This window comes from Haematobia irritans, chromosome 3 (assembly GCF_050003625.1).
Source record: "Haematobia irritans isolate KBUSLIRL chromosome 3, ASM5000362v1, whole genome shotgun sequence".
Taxonomy (NCBI): domain Eukaryota; kingdom Metazoa; phylum Arthropoda; class Insecta; order Diptera; family Muscidae; genus Haematobia; species Haematobia irritans.
The window spans coordinates 156,117,608-156,135,098 of record NC_134399.1 but is presented as its reverse complement, the minus strand read 5'-3'; the positions used below and the strand labels follow the sequence as shown (position 1 = coordinate 156,135,098).

The window sequence follows — 17,491 nt, the reverse complement described above, 5'->3', positions numbered from 1 at the left end:
AGCATTTTTCTAATACGAAAGATTAGACATCCTTAATTTTCGAATACTGAATTTACAAACCAATAAAGAAAAATTATTATTATTATTTTAATTTAAATAAAGTTTATTATCGTTGTTTTAAATTTATTTAAATTTCTTTGAAATTGAAAAATAAAAAAGCATCAAATATAGGGTAAGATTTATTTGCGAGGGTTTTTCATACGTGCACAAAATAATGTCACTAATATATTTGCAATTAGAAAGTTGAAAAATTTTTCAATTAATAAATTAATACAATTAACTTTTTAATCAATATAGAAACATTAAGTTTAAGTCATTGATTGAACATTTTTAATTAAACAATACATTGATACAATTAACTTTTTAATCAAACTCGGAATACTGTCACACCAAAAAAAATTCTGATTCACACAGAAAAAAAAAATCACGAAAATTTTTCCAATTAAAATCTTATTTGAATTTTAAAAAAATATTCAATTAAAGATTGAATTGATACAACAAATTTTTTAATTGAAACAAAATTCAATCACACAAATTAATAGTATCAATTAATTTTTTAATTGGATCAATTAATTTTTTAATTGACTGTCAATTAATTTTTTAGTTGATACTATCATTTCTGTGATTGAAGATATTTCAATTAAAAAATTAATTGGATTAGTTAATTTCGTGATTGAATCAGAAAAAAAATTTGTGTGCAGTTACGGAATTAATTGATCCAATTATTTTTTTCTTCAATCACAGTAATGATAGTATCAATTAAAACATTAATTGATCCAATTAAAAAATTAAGTGATACTATTAATGTTTGTGATTGATTTTTGTTAAATTAAATTTTTAATTGAATATTTTTTAAAACTCACTTAAGACTTTAATTCGAAAAAATTTCGTAAAATTTTTTTCTGTGCTGTTAAAAAGTGATGGACAATTTTTAATTAAAAATTTATTTCAAACAATCAATTTTTATCAAACTAAAAACACTCATTCAGTTAAGAAAGTACACCGAAAAAAAATTGACAAAAATGTTTCCAATTAAAATCTTAATTGAGTTTTAAAAAATGTTCAATTAAAAATTTAATTGATTCAACAATTTTTTTAATTTAAACAAAAATCAATCACACAAATTAATAGTATCAATTAATTTTTTAATTGACTGTCAATTAATTTTATAATTGATACTATCATTTCTGTGCACAGAAAAAAATTTCACGAAAATGTCTCCAATTAAAAATTTAATTGACTCAACAAATTTTTTAATTGAAACAAAAATCAATCACAAAAATTAATAGTATCAATTAATTTTTTAATTGGATAAATTAATTGTTTAATTGACCTTCAATTAATTTTTTAATTGATACTATCATTTCTGTGATTGAAGGCATTTCAATTAAAAAATTAATTGGATCAATTAATTTCGTGATTGAATCCGAAAAATTTTTTTGTGTGTGATTGAAGAAATTTGAATTAAAAAATTAATTGGAACAATTAATTTCGTGATTGAATCAGAAAAAAATTTTTTTGTGTGTAATTGCAAATAGTTTTTTAGTTAAAAAATTAATTGATTTTTGCAATTAACATCAATTAACGTTTGAATTGAATCAATTAAAAAATTAATTGAAATTTGCTAATGAAATCAATTAATTTTTTAATCAAGTATTTTTTTAGTGGCCAATTAAAACTATGATTGAACTATCATTTTCAATTATAAAAATTAAATTAAAAAATTTTTGTGTGTATCAGTCACCAACATCAATTAAAAAATTAATTGTCCCATTAAGAAATTACTTACTACAATTAATTTTTGTGATTGTTTTTTATTTTAATAAAAAAACATAAATCATTTAAATTAAAAATAAAAAATCAATTAAGTTAATTTTAAAATACAATTAAAATTTTAATTAGAACATTTTTGATGTAATTTTTCTGTGTAAATTTAAATGTCATATTGAAGTCTTTTAAAAACACACAATTAAAAAGTTGATTGAAGTTGGAAATTTGGTAAATTAATAAATTAATTGATAAAATTAACTTTTTAATCAAGATAGAAACATTAAGTTAATTAAGTCAATGATTGAAAATTTTTATTAAAAAATTAAATGATACAATTAACTTTTCAATCAAACTCGGAAAACTAAGTCACATAAAAAAGTGATGAAAAATGTTTTAATTTTTAACTAAAAATTAATTTTTTTGCAAACAATACCAGTTAAATTTTTAATTGAATCAATTAAAAAATTAATTGAAATTTGCTAATAAAATCGATGAATTTTTTAATCAAGTATTTTTTAATGTCCAATTCAAACTGTGATTGATACTATCATTTTCATGATTGAAGACATTTCAACTAAAAAATTAATTGGACCAATTAATTTGGTGATTGAGTCTGAATTTTTTTTTATTTACCATAACTTTAATTTCCCAATTTCCAGATTTCTAGTATAAATTATGTCATGTTTCCAGTAGAAGGCCTACATAAAATAGATCGTTCAAAGCTCCTCGGACACAGAAAAAATTTTCACGAAAATTTTTCCAATTAAAATCTTAACTGAGTTTTAAAAAATATTCAATAAAAAATTTAATTGATTCAACAATTTTTTTAATTGAAATAAAAATCAATCACACAAATTAATAGTATCAAATAATTTTTTAATTGGATCAATTAATATTTAATTGACTGTAACTTAATTTTTTAATTGATACTATCTTTTCTGTGATTGAAGACATTTCAATTAAAAAATTAATTGGATCAATTAATTTCGTGATTGAATCAGAAAAAAAATCCTTTGTGTGTAGATTTGTAGTCAAGTCACAAACATTGTCGTATTTAATGACGATTGAAGATTTTTCCAATTTTTTTTTAGAAAAAATAGACCTAGTTTAAATAGAAATTTCTTATATGTAAAGACACCCAGTTTAAAGTCAAATATCCTAACGACAAAATGTTATTAGGTTTGGAAAGAAAGAAAAGTAGCCGTCTTCTATGGTAAGCAAAACCCGCATTCGTATTTTAAGGACAAAAAAATCTTTGTGATCAAGTCAATATTCTTTCAGTGTACAAAATAGAAAATAGATCTTCTCCAAAACTGGGCGATAAGAATTATTTAAAGGCCAAGCTATAACATAGAAAATTCCATCTTTATTCTGTATAATTCAATTTGCATCACACCTTCATTATTATCTATGGTTGACCTAACAAATCATATTCAATGTTTAATATCAGAAAGAGAATTCAATGTTTAATTACAAAACGGCATTACCTTCGCTGTACGCCATCATAAATCCCTCAAACTACCAATGAAAGCAATAGCATTTAGATTTCTAATTAAAATTATAGCAAATAAAAAATTAATTTCTACAAAATACATTTATAATTATGTATTTTTTTAAGTTGTACCCCTCGAAGCTATTTATGGGAACATCAATGTGTTTGAAATGTGTTTTTAATTTCCTTGTCTAGTTAGCTAAATTTGGTTAATTGAAAATTGTTTTTGCATTCAATTCAGTAGGCAATGGCAAATGGCGCCTCCACCACCAACGCCTCTCTATCTCAAAAATTTAAAATCGCTAACAAACTTGGAACAAAAACAAAAAAAAATCACATCAACTTATTAATTAAATAGCTATTCGGAATTGTTTTACTTTCAATGCAGTTCAATAAATATGTACGAATGTGCAAATTACTATGATTAGAAATTGAAACCTCCTGGCTGCTATTCATTTCACTACGATTCATTTTATAATTTACTAGGCCACCACAGGGTTATTGACATTCAAACATCATTTAATTCTATTGAATTAAATTACAAAATAAATAATGAGAAGATAGACAATTTCAAAAAGACCAGCACACCGTTTGTAATGTATTTGATCGATGTGTTTGATGATTTTTCAAAAATATATGTATATATGACCAAAAAAAAAATTTTTTTTTAATTAAAAAATTAATTGATGCACAGAAAAAAATTTCACGAAAAATTTTCCAATTAAAATTTTAATTGAGTTTTAAAAAATATTCAATAAATTTTTTAATTGAAACAAAAATCAATCACGAAAATTAATAGTATCAATTATTTTTTTAATTGAATCAATTAATTTTTTAATTGACCTTCAATTAATTTTTTAATTGATACTATAATTTCTGTGATTGAAGACATTTCAATTAAAAATTAATTGGATCTATTAATTTCGTGATTGAATCAGAATTTTTTTTGTGTGTGCAATTAACTTTTTAATCAAACTCAGAAGATTTAAGTCAGTTAAACGACGATTGATTTTTTTGTTTTTAATTTTACAAATTTTGCATTGATTGAATCAATTAAAAAATTAATTGAAATTTTCTAATAAAATTAAATAATTTTTTAATTAAGCATTTTTATGCTTAATTTAAACTGTGATTCATTTTATCATTAACACAAAATTTATTTCTATTAAAATTTTAATCGAATTAAATGCAATAAAAAGGAGGTTCCTTGTCATTGAGCTTAACATGAAATCGGGCAGCACTCACCAAAATTTGGAAATTCTTCTCAAGGCACAACTTTAAAAAACTTCCAAAAATGCCCTCCCAAAGATGTTCTTTATTTTAACTGCACAGGAAGTTCATTTGACTCAATTTTTTTATAACTCGCTTATTTCATATTTTTAATGGGAAATTTATTTTTTTTTATACCCTGCGCCACACTGTGGAACGGGGTATTATAAGTTAGTGCATATGTTTGCAACATCCAGAAGGAGACGAGATAGACACATGGTGTCTTTGGCAAAAATGCTCAGGGTGGGCTCCTGAGTCGATATACACACAAAAAATTTTTTTTCTGATTCAATCACGAAATTAATTGATCCAATTAATTTTTGATTGAAGACACTTTGAAATGTCTTCAATCACAGAAATGATAGTATCAATTAAAAAATTAATTGAAGGTCAATTAAGAAGTTTATTGATCCAATTAAAAAATTAATTGATACTGTTATTTTTGTGATTGATTTTTGTTTCAATTAAAAAAATTGTTGAATCAATTAATTTTTTAATTGAATATTTTTTAAAACTCAATTAAAATTTTAATAGGAAAATTTTTCGTGAAATTTTTTTGTGTGTAGTCATGCCGTCTGTCCGTGAGCACATTTTTGTAATCAAAGTCTAGGTCGCATTTTTAATAAAATCATGTACAAACATTTATAAACCCAATATTTTCACTGGGTTATGTATTACACATGACAATTGGATCGTTAAACATTGTCATATAATGTTAATATCTTGCTGCTCCCACTATTTGTAAATTTAGAATTATAAACAATGCATCGTAAATGAAAACAAAAACGTTTTTTTTTCAAAAGGGGGAGAAAAATGTATGAGATTTTCTCAAAATCATCTAGCATAACTCTGAACCCCCGCAGTGATTTTCAATTGAAACTGTGAAAATGACTATTTCTCAAACAGCATACAACGATAGCTTCATAGAAATCGTGAATTAGAAATAACATAAAAAATTGTACAACACTCAATGTCACTTCCTTAATAGCTTCAGTGAGCTTGCAATTTTTGTATTTTTTTCTAAATCTTCAACAAAAAAAATGGTTATGATCTCGCAGAGGCAATCAGTAGCAACATTTAATTTGTATTTTCAGTTTTTATACCCTCCACCATAGGATGGGGGTATATTAACTTTGTCATTCCGTTTGTAACACATCGAAATATTGCTCTAAGACACCATAAAGTATATATATTCTGGGTCGTGGTGGAATTCTGAGTCGATCTGAGCATGTCCGTCCGTCCGTCTGTTGAAATCACGCTAACTTCCGAACGAAACAAGCTATCGACTTGAAACTTGGCACAAGTAGTTGTTATTGATGTAGGTCGGATGGTATTGTAAATGGGCCATATCGGTCCACTTTTACGTATAGCCCCCATATAAACGGACACCCAAATTTGGCTTGCGAGGCCTCTAAGAGAAGCAAATTTCATCCGATCCGGCTGAAATTTGGTACATGGTGTTAGTATATGGTCTCTAACAACCATGCAAAAATTGGTCCTCATCGGTCCATAATTATATATAGCCCCCATATAAACCGATCCCCCGATTTGGCTTGCGAGGCCTCTAAGAGAAGCAAATTTCATCCGATCCGGCTGAAATTTGGTACATGGTGTTAGTATATGGTCCCTAACAACCATGCAAAAATTGGTCCACATCGGACCATAATTATATATAGCCCCCATATAAACCGTTCCCCCGATTTGGCTTGCGAGGCCTCTAATAGAAGCAAATTTCATCCGATCCGGCTGAAATTTGGTACATGGTGTTAGTATATGGTTTCTAACAACCATGCAAAAATTGGTCCACATCGGTTCATAATTATATATAGCCCCCATATAAACCGATCCCCCGATTTGGCTTGCGAGGCCTCTAAGAGAAGCAAATTTCATCCGATCCGGCTGAAATTTGGTACATTGTGCTAGTATATGGTTGTTAACAACCATGCCTAACTAGGTCCATATCGGTCTATAGTTATATATGGCCCTCAGATAAATCGATCCCCAGTCACACAAAAATTGGTCCATATCAAGTTCCTAATTGTATATAGCCCCATATAAGCGACCCCCATATTTCAATGCTGGATACCTTGCCACCGGTATCCATGGTGGAGGGTACATAAGATTCGGCCTGGCCGAACTTACGGCCGTATATACTTGTTTTTTTTTTTTTTTTTAATTTGATTTCATTTTCGGTTTTACATCAGATCTCATTGTGTTACCTCCATATAATCATTTCGCAAAAAAAAGCAAAAAATGCCTCATAAAAACAAGGTGTAAATTGTTGGCAATTACAATATTTCCACTTAACTTACACCACATTTTGCCATATTTGTCTCGACTCACACGACTCGAGTAGTATCGATTTCGATTATCCCCGCATCACCACCACTGCCTCCTCTTTGTTTTTGATGGACCATGGCGATCTGTTTGCCGCCTCTCTATGTATATATTGCGGGTGTAAATTATGACAGTCAGGCCTGGTAACCACCAAGCGCTAGCAAACTCAAACAAAAGGTCACATTTGTTATAGTTCCATTGATCTTATTTTGAGGGAAAAAAGCGAAACAAACAAGTAGCGTATGTGGCAAAATATTAGCCATTCGTTGGTCGAAGTTTTCGTATTGTCATTTAATTTTATGATTTTTTCTCAGGCCTAAAATGGATTGCATAAATTTGCAATACAACAAAATGCCGTTGGTAACCGCCATAGGTTAGTATGAGTAATTCTGGGATAAAACCAAGGCGACAGTAGGCGAGAATTCAATTAAAAATATGGACTTATTTTCATCTCAATAACTACCTGTCACCAAAATTTAAAGAACATTTTACCAAAACACTACAAAACAAAAGAATCTTATTTGCAAAATTTTATTCCTAAGAAAATTTTCTCAAAATTTTATTTCTATAGAAAATTTTTTAAAAATTTTATTTCTATAGAAAATTTTCTCAAAATTTTATTTCTATAGAAAATTTTCTCAAAATTTTATTTATATAGAAAATTTTGTTAACATTTTACTTCTATAGAAATTTTGTTAAAATTTTATTTTTATAGAAAATTTTAGCAAAATTATATTTCTATATTAAATTTTGTCAAAATTTTATTTCTATACAAAATGTTGTAAAAAATTTATTTCTATAAAAAATTTTGTCTAAATTTTATTTTTTTTTTAGAAAATTTTGTCAAAATTTTATTTCTATAGAAAATTTTGTCAAAATTTTATTTCTATAGAAAATTCTGTCAAAATTTTATTTCTATAGAAAATTTTGTCAAAATTTTATTTCTGTAGAAAATTTGTCAAAATTTTGTTTCTATAACAAATTTTTCAAAATTTTATTTCTTCAGAAAATTTTGTCAACATTTTACTTCTATAGAAAATTTTGTCAAAATTTTATTTCTATAGAAAATTTTGTCAAAATTTTGTTTCTATTGAAAATTTTTGAAAAATTGTAGTTCTATTGAAAATTTTTGAAAAATAGTAGTTCTATAGAAAATTTTTGAAAAATTGTAATTCTATAGAAAATGTTGTCAAAATTTTATTTCTTTATTTTATTTGCTCTTAGGTCAATTAATTTCTCTGCTCCTGAACCATCATATTTGGACAAATGCAGGCTTATATCAGTTAAAACACTTGAGAATAGAAGTATGCTTCAGTCACAAATGTTTCTGTATAAAATTATAAATGGTCTAGTAGATTGTTCTGATTTGCTTAAACCTTTGCATTTGAATGTGCCTCCAAGGCTTCTGCGTAATAATAAGTTCTTTTACGTTCCATTACATACAACGAATTATTCTTGTAACGAGCCTATAACAAGGGCTTTAAAAGAGTTCAACAGAATCAGTGAATACAATTTGGATTTAATGTTTAATATTGAAAAATTCGCTAATTTATTAGATCTTATATATATTTAGTTTTAAGTCCTAGTCTGTAAGGAATTTTTGTTATTCCATAGACTGAAATAAATAAATTTCTATAAAAAATTTTTGTCAAAATTTTATTTTTTTAGAAAATTTTGTCAACATTTTATTACTATAGAAAATTTGGTCAAAATTTTATTTCTATAGAAATTTTGTCGAAATTTTATTTCTAAGGAAATATTCTAAAATTTTTATTTCTATAGAAAATTTTGTCATAATTTTATTTCTATAAAAAATTTTGTCTAAATTTTATTTTTTTTAGAAAATTTTGTCAACATTTTATTTCTATAGAAATTTTTGAAAAATTGTAGTTCTATAAAAAATTTTTGAAAGATTGTAGTTCTATAGAAAATTTTTTCAAACTTTTATTTCTATAAAAAATTTTGTCAAAATTTTATTTCTATAGAAATTTTTGTCAAAACTTTATTTCTATCAAAAATTTTGTCAATCTTTTATTTCTATAGAAAATTAATTTTGTCTATTCTAATTCTATTTCTATAGAAAATTTTTGAAAAATTTTATTCCTATAGAAATTTTTTGAAAACTTTTATTTCTATAGAAAATTTTTGAAAAATTTTATTTCTATAGAAAATTTTGTCAAAACTTTATTTCTATAGAAAATTTTGTCAAAATTTTATATTTATAGAAAATTTTGACAAAATTTTATTTCTATAGAAAATTTTGTTAAAATTTTATTTCTATAGAAAATTTTGTTAAAATTTTATTTCTATAGAAATTTTGTTAAAATTTTATTTCTTTAGAAACTTTGTTAAAATTTTATTTCTATACAAAATTTCCTCAAAATTTTATTTCTATACAAAATTTTGTAAAAATTTTATTTCTATAAAAAATTTTGTCTAAATTTTATTTTTTTAGAAAATTTTGTCAAAATTATATTTCTATAGAAAATTTTGTCAAAATTTTATTTCTACACAAAATTTTGTAAAAATTTTATTTCTATAAAAAATTTTATTTTTTTTAGAAATTTTTGTCAAAATTTTATTTCTATAGAAAATTTTGTCAAAATTTTATTTCTATAGAAAATTTTGTCAAAATTTTATTTCTATAGAAAATTTTGTCAAAATTTTATTTCTATAAAAAAAATTTGTCAAAATTTTATTTCTATAGAAAATTTTTGAAAAATTGTAGTTCTATAGAAAATTTGGTAAAACTTTCATTTCCATACAAATTTTGTCAAACTTTTATTTCTATAAAAACTTTTGTAAAACTTTTATTTCTATAGAAAATTTTGTCAAAATTTTATTTCTATAGAAATTTTTGTCAAAATTTTATTTTAGAAAATTTGGTAAAACGTTTATTTCCATAAAAAATTTGTCAATCTTTTATTTCTATAGAAAATTAATTTTGTTTATTCTAATTCTATTACTATAGACAATTTTTGAAAAATTGGATTTCTATAGAAATTTTTTGAAAACTTTTATTTCTATAGAAAATTTTTGAAAAATTTTATTTCTATAGAAAATTTTGTCAAAATTATATGTCTATAGAAAATTTTGTCAAAATCTTATTTCTATAGAAATTTTTTGACAAATTTTATTTCTATAGAAAATTTTCTCAAAATTTTATTTCTATAAAAAATGTTTAAAAAATTTTATTTCTGTAGAAAATTTTGTCAACGTTTTATTAATATAGACAATTTTGTCGAAATTTTATTTCTATAGAAAATTTTGTCAAAATTTTATTTCTATAGAAAATATTGTCAAAATTTTATTTCTATAGAAAATATTCCCAAAACTTTATAATAGATTTTAGGACAAATATCAAAAAATATCAAACATATAAGTACCGATATTTTGTCACGAATTTAAGTGGAATTTTCATTAATTAATATCGTCCACTGTGCCACTGATGATAATTGTTCACAAGGTCAATGCAAATGAAAATATGACAATACTCTGACTATGTGAATAAGATCACATTATAAGAAAAGAAAAAAAACTTTTGGACAACAATTCACATTTATGGTGGTGACTCAAGCTTCCCAACATAAAAAAATGTGCTAAGCCAAGTAGTGGAGTATTACGTTAAAATTTTGTAAATATTACAATTTGGGGAGTATACACAAAAACAAATTCGAAATGATAAACGAAAAATAAGATTGGGTAAACCGGCTGTATGTCATGACTAAAGTAGCAAAACTGTTAAAAATCCAATTTTTTGTCATTGTTGACAAGTTTAAATGTAAAGGTCGGTTATTTACTTTTCAACTAAGGTGACCAGCACACTATAAAAAATTTTAGATATTTTAATTATTCATTTTTAGTGTGTGCGTTTTTTTCACTTGTGGATTGTTAATAAAATATGTATTTTTTATAAATGATTCATTTATGTCTAGAAAAGCATATCGAATGAGGACAAACTGCAACATGTTCAGTATAATTTGGGTAGAACGGCGGGATCGAGTTTACATACTATCGTATTAGTTGACTAGACCACAAGAGTTGCTTACCCAACAGAGAGAAAATGTTGTTAAAATGTTATTTCTATAGAAAATTTTGTGAAAATTTTATTTCTATATAAAATTTTGTGAAAATTTTATTTCTATATAAAATTTTGTCAAAATTTTATTTCTATATAAAATTTTGTCAAAATTTTATTTCTATATAAAATTTTGTCAAAATTTTATTTCTTTGGAAAATTGTGTTAAAATTTGATTTCTATAGAAAATGTTAAAGTTTTATTTCTATATAAAATTTTGTCAAAATTTTATTTCTATAGAATCGTTTGTCAAAATTTTGTTTCTATAGAAAATTTTGTCAAATTTTTATATCTATAGAAAATTTTGTCAAAATTTTATTTCTATAGAAGATTTCGTTAAAATTTTATTTCTATAGAATCGTTTGTCAAAATTTTGTTTTTATAGAAAATTTTGTCAAATTTTTATATCTATAGAAAATTTTGTCAAAAGTTTATTTCTATAGAAGATTTCGTCAAAATTTTATTTATATAGAAACTTTTGTCATAATTGTATTTCTATTAAAAATGTTGTTAAGATTTTATTTCTATATAAAATTTTGTCAAAATTTTATATGTATAGAAACTTTTGTCAAAATTTTATTTCTATTGAAATTTTTGTCAAAATTTTATCCCTATTTAATTTGTCGAAATGTTATTTCTGTTGAAAATTTTGTCAAAATTTTATTTCTATCGAAAATTTTGTCAAATTTAATTTCTAAAAAAAATTTTGTCAATTTTTTTTGTATAAAAAAAACTCATCAAATATGAATTAAGATCAATGTTGTTTGAAACTTCTAGATTTTTTAAACCCACCAATTCAGCAAATATATACATTATTCGCCAAAAGAGAAAATGATTTAATAATTTGATTTGTAGTTATAAAATTATGACACCCACAATTTAATGAATATTTTGTTCATTTTAATTTTGTGTCATTTTATTTGTAAACAAACCATTGAATATATTACAATAACATTTCCTTAAGGAAAACTGTTTATTTATATTTTTTTATGGTAGATATATCAACAACAATACAATTGTGTCTGTAAATAACCATAAAAAGACCAACATGTAAACAAATAATTCTGCAAGAGTTCACTTACATATACAAAAGCAATATCTGTCAAAAGAAGTCATATTTACTTCCGCTTTTAAATTCATATGAAACGTATGCAATACATTTCCCTTTGGAATTCTCCATGTTCATAAACACACACACAAACATATGCATCATGTATAAGTATTCTTTTCAACTCCATATAGGAGACACTATGTTAGTGAAGATTACATTGCAGAATATGTTCACACATTGTTTACAAATGATGATGTTGATGATAATAATGCAGTATATGATATTTCTCTTTCTCTCACTATGTAAGGTTATAACATAATGCATAAACCCAATTTATATGATTATGAAATGTAATCGAGAGAATTGCAATATATCTCCCACCAAATGCCTTTACACACATATGTTTGGCATATCAACATTATACAGATAGTTGGTATGTATGCAGTAGCAAGCCTGCATAAATGAAGAAACAAAAACAAAATAAATAGGTGCCAACAAATAAACACCAGATTTTGTATTCATCGTAATGGATGATGTTTTTCTTTTTTTGTTACATTGTTTTAATAATTTCCGAATTCTTCTTAGTTAGTGGTAAAATAACCGTTTTTCTTCTCTTCTACAAGAGGCATTGACAACAGATTCCAAAAGACGAAGAAGAAGAAGAAGCACAAATAAAATCCCTACATTTCGGTTGAATGAACTTTTTGACAGAAAGCATGCCTTCATCATCATCATTGTTGAATGACAATGGATAAACTTTGGAGTATAGTCAAAGAATACTATAAGAATGGCAGTAGAACACTAGAGTGGTAGAGAAAAGTAAAGTGTTTTGGTTTTTTATTCAATCTTTTGTTGTTGTTTTGTTTTTTTGTTCCTCGTATTCTTGATGGGAGCGGGCAGATGTAGTTTTTTTTCAGATTTAAAATTTTTTTTGTTATTTTCTTTTTGTTTTCTTCTTTAGTTTTTGTTTTTCGTTATTGTTAGTCTAGACCTGTAGAATGAAAGAAGTCGTATTTTACTAATGATGAACTTAGTTTGAGCTTTTGATTTTTCCAACAATCATAAAAAGACCCATTAAAATGTTCATTTGTCTTGTTCACCATTGACTTAAAGAATGATTGTGTGGTATGGTATAGGCTTCACATTCATAAATGAACGTATCAAAAAAATCCATACACTTTTTATATCAACTCAAATGGTGGTGTACCCTAATGGTGCGCTAAGTGTGTAAGCAAGGATTTTGCTAGTGTTACAAAAATGTGAGTAAGTACACAGAAAAACAAAGCAAAATTTACAAAGGTGAAACAAAATTTTAGTATGAATTTATATAAATATCTCATTTGTTGTTACTATAGGCAGATATGGTGAAAATCATTTACAGAAGCTTTGAATTTGAAATTGGTAGATATTTTACTTTTTGATAGATTTGTAGAATTCTTGATGCATTGGTAGAAATAAAATTTTAACAAAATTTTCTATAGAAATAAAATTTTAACAAAATTTTCTATAGAAATAAAATTTTGACAAAATTTTCTATAGAAATAAAATTTTGACAAAATTTTCTATAGAAATAAAATTTTGACAAAATTTTCTATAGAAATAACATTTTGCAAAAATTTTCTATAGAAATAAAATTTTGCAAAAATTTTCTATAGAAATAAAATTTTAACAAAATTTTCTATAGAAATAAAATTTTGACAAAATTTTCTATAGAAATAAAATTTTGACAAAATTTTCTATAGAAATAAAATTTTGACAAAATTTTCTATAGAAATAAAATTTTGCAAAAAATTTCTATAGAAATAAAATTTTAACAAAATTTTTTGTAGAAATAAAATTTTGACAAAATTTTTTATAGAAATAAAGCTTTGACAAAATTTTCTATAGAAATAAAATTTTGACAAAATTTTCTATAGAAATATAATTTTGACAAAATTTTATATAGAAATAAAATTTTGACAAAAATTTCCTTTGGAAATAAAATTTTGCAAAAATTTTCTATAGAAATAAAATTTTGCAAAAATTTTCTATAGAAATAAAATTTTGCAAAAATTTTCTATAGAAATAAAATTTTGACAAAATTTTCTATGGAAATAAAATTTTGACAAAATTTTCTATAGAAATAAAATTTTGACAAAATTTTCTATAGAAATAAAATTTTGACAAAATTTTCTATAGAAATTAAATTTTGACAAAATTTTCTATTGAAATAAAATTTTGACAAAATTCTCTATAGAAATAAAATTAAAAAAAAAAAATATTAGATTATTAAATAGATGTTTTAATTACGTCCAAGGCCGTAGCCAGGATTTTAATTCAGGGGGGGTTCATCTTTAAAAAAAAATATACATATAATCTCATGTGTAGAAAATTTTATTTTTGCATAGGTATGTATACAATATTTTTATAATATTAAATTGAGCCGACGGGCTTTTTGGGCAGCAAATAAATCAATGACTTCTTCAGTCGGCACATTTATTCGGCGATGAACCGACATTAATGCCAATCCTTTGAATCTACTCTCGCTAGTTGAATTTCTAAGATACGTCTTTAATCTTTTCATTGTTGAAAATGAATGTTCGGATGAGCACGTAGTAACTGCAGGGATGGAAAATGCAGTATTATAGTACTTTTTTCAAAACTTTTTCACCCCGGTCAGTTCCGTAGTACACCGCGAATGATTTAGTACCTTTTGTATAGACATTTATGAGTCGATATCAGATTTATGGTACAATAGCTTTGACAAAATATTTTAATATTTTGAGAAAGTCTTTATCAACCTTATTTGCTAATAGTCTTTTACAAATATGGCAAAACAGACATGTTCATGTGGGAAGAAAATCTCGATTTTGTAAAAGACATACACTGAAAAAACAGTGAACCCTTTTCCATTGCAAAATGAACTAAACTGTAGTAATATTGACCATGATTTAGCCCTTAAGATTTTTTTCAACTTGTCTAGTTTATAATTCTCTTAAATTTTAGTTAATCCTAAACATTGTATTTTAGTTCATTTTTACAACACCATAAGATTTATATACCCCTACCAAGTTAAAAAGTCAGTATTATTTTGGTTTACCTGCTTATTTTTTGGGAAACCCGATAATAAAAAGTGGTTAACAGTCTCCTTAAAATGTCGACGACTAAACTATTTTTAAATCAATCATTCCACAGTACAGAGAAATTAAATAATTAAAGGAACAACAACCCGTTTTACTATTATGACAATTTTCATACATTAAAATTCAACTTTCTTTAAGCAAAAGTACTTTATTATAAAAACTTATGATGAGAGTTCTTAATACAATGTTTTTGTGAATAAAAATTATGACCACGTGGAACAAGAAAGTAGTTTATTTTAACTCGCTATTTGGACATTTTGACTTTTCCTTAGTTTTTTATTCATCGTTAGTATATTCACATATCTTGCTGAAAAAAGTGGAAGGAATAATGAACATTTTTAAAAATTAACATGTAATAAAATATAATTTTTTAGCTCTTTCAATTAGCTTGTAACATACCATATTTGGGGGCATTTTATTAAATGGTGTAAGGAATTCAACTTTTCTTAGATAAACGTACCTCATAAAGTTTGTGCCTGAAACAATTAGAGAAATAATGAATTAAGTAATATATTAACTCATAAAATTGTGTTATTATCGATGTGAAGAACATAATACAATAAATATTCTTGTTAAAAGAAAGCCAAAGTTTTAATATAAAACTTACCAATTCTCTATTACATTGTACGCTGAGGTTAAAAAGTTATCGAAATTCATTTGGGGTTACTCTGAAATTAAATATTTATTTTTTACATTAAATAAAAAACATTAAATTTGTTTCCAAAAAATCTAATTAAAAGAAAAAATATGCATAAAAAAACTAAATATTCTGGTTAAAAGATTGTTAAAGAATGTTTAACAATTCATAAAAATGTTGTTATTCTGAAATTAAATATTTGTTTTTTACATTAAAAATATTAAATTGGTTCCCAATAATATTTAATTAAAATAATACTAAAATAAGGTATTAAAAACATGTAATTTTGATAATAAAAAGGTCATAAAAACGTAAATATTCTAGTGAAAAGAAAGCCAAATTTTAAAAGAAAACTTACCACTTCTCTATTAAATTATACGCTGAGGAGGAATATAAAAATATGCCCGAATCCATCTTGGGGTTGCTCTGAAATTAAATATTTTTTTTACAACAAAGAAAAAAATAATAATAATTAGCAAATAATGATATAAATAAAAAATATCCTTTTTAAAAGAAAACCACATTTTAACAAGTACATACGGCCGCAAGTTCGGCCAGGCCGAATCTTATGTACCCACCACCATGGATTGCGTAGAAACTTCTACGAAAGACTGTGTTGGACCACTTTTGGCATGGTTGTTAAATATCATATACTACCACCACGTACCAAATTTCAAGCAGATCGGATGAATTTTGCTTCTCCAAAAGGCACCGGAGGTCAAATCTGGGGATCGGTTTATATGGGAGCTATATATAATTATGGACTGATAGGAACCAATTCCTGCATGGTTGCTGGATACCATATACTAACATCACGTACCAAATTTCAACCGAATGGCAAGAATTTTGCTCTTCCAAGGGGCTCTGGAGGTCAAATCTGGGGATCGGTTTATATGGGGCCTATATATAATTATGGACCGATATGGACCAATTTTTGCATGGGAGTTTGAGGCCATATATTAACACCACATACCAAATTTCAACTGAATCAGATGAATTTTGGCCTTCCAATAGGTTCCAGAAGTCAAATCTGGTGATCGGTTTATATGGAGGTTATATATAATTATGAACCGATGTGGACCAATTTTTGCATGGTGGTTATAGACCATATACTAACATCACGTACAAAATTTCAGCCGGATCGGATGAAATTTGCTTCTCTTAGCGGCCTCGCAAGCCAAATCGGGGGATCGGTTTATATGGAGGCTATATATAATTATGGACCGATGTCGACCAATTTTTGCATGGTTGTTAGAGACCATATACTAACACCATGTACCAAATTTCAGCCGGATCGGATGAAATTTCCTTCTCTTAGAGGCCTCGCAAGCCAAATTTTGGGGTCCGTTTATATGGGGGCTATACGTAAAAGTGGACCGATATGGCCCATTTGCAATACCATCCGACCTACATCAATAACAACTACTTGTGCCAAGTTTCAAGTCGATAGCTTGTTTCGTTCGGAAGTTAGCGTGATTTCAACAGACGGACGGACGGACGGACGGACGGACGGACGGACGGACGGACGGACATGCTCAGATCGACTCAGAATTTCACCACGACCCAGAATATATATACTTTATATGTGTTACAAACGGAATGACAAAGTTAATATACCCCCCATCCTATGGTGGTGGGTATAAAAAGAATACTTACCAATTTATGATTAAACTATATGCTGAGGTGTAACAAAAATTTTCCAAAAATAGTTGATTAAAGTAATACTAAAATAAGG

General features: G+C 25.5%; 1 protein-coding gene across 3 annotated transcripts in view; it reads left to right on the top strand.

Moving 5' to 3' along the window:
• The window catches only part of Drak (Death-associated protein kinase related), a 471,225-nt gene that overhangs the window by 407,753 nt on the left and 45,981 nt on the right, over nt 1–17,491 (top strand). The gene's annotated exons all lie outside the window — the stretch shown is intronic.